The sequence below is a fragment of the Pongo abelii genome, chromosome 13 (assembly GCF_028885655.2).
Source record: "Pongo abelii isolate AG06213 chromosome 13, NHGRI_mPonAbe1-v2.0_pri, whole genome shotgun sequence".
Classification (NCBI taxonomy): domain Eukaryota; kingdom Metazoa; phylum Chordata; class Mammalia; order Primates; family Hominidae; genus Pongo; species Pongo abelii.
Window position 1 is genome coordinate 41,049,893 of NC_071998.2, and position 3,424 is coordinate 41,053,316.

Consider the following 3,424-nt stretch of genomic DNA (forward strand, 5'->3'; position numbering starts at 1 on the left):
AAGTAGATAAAGAGGATTGTTTTGTGCTTTCAATTACTGCAATTTTGATTGAGCAATTCCTGGCAACTATTGATCCCCTGATCAGTCCTGAGAATCCTCTAGGTCACAATTATAGGTATACAAGGAGATATCATCAGTTCCTGTTCAAAAATTATGACCCAACAGAGCTATGACAGAATTTCATTTTCCATTTTCATCTCCAAAGATTGTCAAACAGTCCAAAACTGTTCAAACATCTGTCGTTTTTTCTAATTATAAGCAAAAATTATCTCCACTGAACCCCAACTGTAAGTGTGTGTGTTGTTCGGTGGGGGCACGGGGGAAGTAACCTGTAAGCCTTAGGTTTGAGTAACTTGTATCAGTTTATTTAGTTCAGAAAAGTTTGGCATATAGTCCCAGTTTCCCTGAGAAGTTCATTTGGTTCCACAAAACACAGGGTTGCATAGTTTCAGCTCTTCATTTCAACACATGACCACAGTGAGGCAACACCCTATGTTTTCAGCCTTCTCATTTATATTTAAATTTCCTCCTCCCTAACAGATGGGATTATACACCCATGGTCCTAGGTATTTTAATAGAATATTGTTTATCCTCAAGGCAGTATTGCAAAAGTACTCCAGTTCTTCCAGCCCTTTTTCTCCCCTGATTTTTTCCTAAACATGAAGGCCTTCTGTTTCCACTGCCAGTGACCTGGTTTGACATTTCTGTCTTGAAGATTCTTACTTATTCCACATTACAGTGGTCTCACACACTTACACGCACACACACACAAGCATTTTGCCTGTTGAAGATCCAGAATGCCATCTCTTCAGTCACCACCACTTCTTTGCCTTAGTAAAGGGGCTTCTATAACCAGAGAAATAGCACTTTTTCCCAACCCAACATCATCCTGATGTGTCACATACCCACTTATGACACATAGCAGACTTTCAATAGCAGCAGCCAATTCCAAACTTTCTGATTTTCTTAGTCCCTACTGGTAGTTGACTGTTTTATCCTCATCTTCCATGTTAGCAATAGGAGATCAACTTTATCAAATGGCCAAGGAGATGGCAGCAATATTGAATGGCAGAATCCCACTTCTACTGAATGTATTTAAGTAACCCACACAGAGGCACTGATTCCAGTCTCAAGGATGAGAACATACCTTTCATCTTACCATCAGAGGGTCAATTCCCTTTCTGCTTGGTGAGGTGATCAATCAGAGTACAACACGAAGTTAATGGCAACTCATTGAGTACTGCAAGGAACAGCTGAAACAAGGACTAATTACAAAGGTAAGAGTAGGACTGAGGGAAACACACCATACCCTGAGGCTTCTTTTTTTTTTTTTTTTTTTTTGAGACGGAGTCTCGCTCTGTCGCCCAGGCTGGAGTGCAGTGGCGCGATCTCGGCTCATTGCAAGCTCCACCTCCCAGGTTCACGCCATTTTCCTGCCTCAGCCTCCCAAGTAGCTGGGACTACAGGCACCCACCACCGTGCCCGGCTAATTTTTTTTGTGTGCATGTGTGTGTGTATTTTTAGTAGAGACGGGGTATCACCGTGGTTTCGATTTCCTGACCTCGTGATCCGCCCGCCTCGGCCTCCCAAAGTGCTGGGATTACAGGCGTGAGCCACCTCACCCGGCCACCCTGAGGCTTCTTAAGAGATGGGAAATGTTACACCCTAGGCTTGAAGGGATGAGAGAAAGAGCAGCTAATAGTACCAGGAGACAGAAGGGCTGGGTACAGAGAGCTGCCTGGTGAGAGGCACAGACTCTGGAAATTCGGACCCAGGGGAACAAATGCTCCAACTTCTTCCCTCATACCCACCTCCTCCTGTGCTCCCCACTTGCTGAACCCAACCAGTTCTTACAGGTCAGCCCACCAGGACGTGGAGCAGGGTGGGAAACATCAGGAAACAACCTAGAGGGGCAAACATGATATATCTAGCTCAAGAGGCCAAGGTAGTCTAATAAGCAACAATTGGGATGCAGCCCAAATTGCATCCTATTATAGACAATAAATGATTCAGAGTAACAACTCTTATGTTGTTCTCATGGAAGCTGGTTGGACATTAATTTACAACAAGCCCACAAAATAGAAGGAAAAGTGAATCACACACTACAAGGTAGAGGGAACAGAATTCAGGCAAGAGTTAGGCAAAGAGTTAGGCTTTTAAACAGAAACCCCTCTACAAGCACCAAAGGGAACGTGTCTATGTACTTTCTTTATCATCTTCATATTCTTCATTAAACTCAGTTTCCCGAAGGTCTAGACTACACTAGGTAATTCTGATTATCCTAAATATTATATATTCCAAGATAATAGGTACTCAATTTCTTTTGCATTAATTTTATATTTTGCATCTCTTTTATAATTGTATAATTCTTCTCACATTTCATTTACATGTCATTGGGAGCTCTATATTTATATACATTTAGAGATTATAAGATCCCACATGGAAGAAAATGCTTGTTTTTTCTGTATCACTGATGATACCTATCACAGTGCCCTAACACATGAAGTACTTGATAAATGTCTATCAGCTAGCTTTCTATAAGCCACAGAAATTCTTGCCTTCAGCAATTAATGGACGTTCCTCATGGTAGTTACTAATATCTCACTTTAGTAGACAGTGCTTTGCTATGAACAGAGAATGTTTTTGTGGAGTATCGGATATCAAAATTAATATTTGAGATAAATTGATCACATAGTAGCAGTATGCTAACTACTATTGGTGGGAAATGAAACCGTTAAGAAACACCGGTTCCTGGTGGCCAGGCGCAGTGGCTCACGCCTGTAATCCCAGCACTTTGGGAGGCCAAGGCGGGTGGATCACGAGGTCAGGAGATGGAGACCATCCTGGCTAACATGGTGAAACCCCATCTTTACTAAAAATACAAAATATTAGCCGGGCGTAGGGGTGGGCGCCTGAAGTCCCAGCTACTCGGGAGGCTGAGGCAAGAGAATGGCGTGAACCCGGGAGGCGGAGCTTGCAGCGAGCCGAGATCACACCACGGTACTCCAGCCTGAGCGACAGAGCAAGACTCTGTCTCAAAAAAAAAAAAAAAAAAAAGGTTCCTGGTGCCACCAAAATTTCTTTTTCCCAAACAATGTTTTCTGATGTAGCAAACTTCTACAGCAAATTCCTTGGGAAGAGAAAAAGGCAGAAAAGGATAAATGCAATCAATTTGGGGACCCCTTGCCAGAACACTGTTCTTTACTCATTCCTTAATTCTTTTAACAAGTATTTATTGAACACTTCTAGGAATACAGCAATGAACAAAACAGTCACAATTCTTGCTTTGGCAGAGCTTATACTCTACTAGGAGAAAACATATCATAAACAGATACATATATTGTTAATTTAGTGATGTTATATATTTTAAAAAGCAAGGAAGAACAGTGAGTAATAACAGTGGTAAGGTGCCATTTTAGGTAGA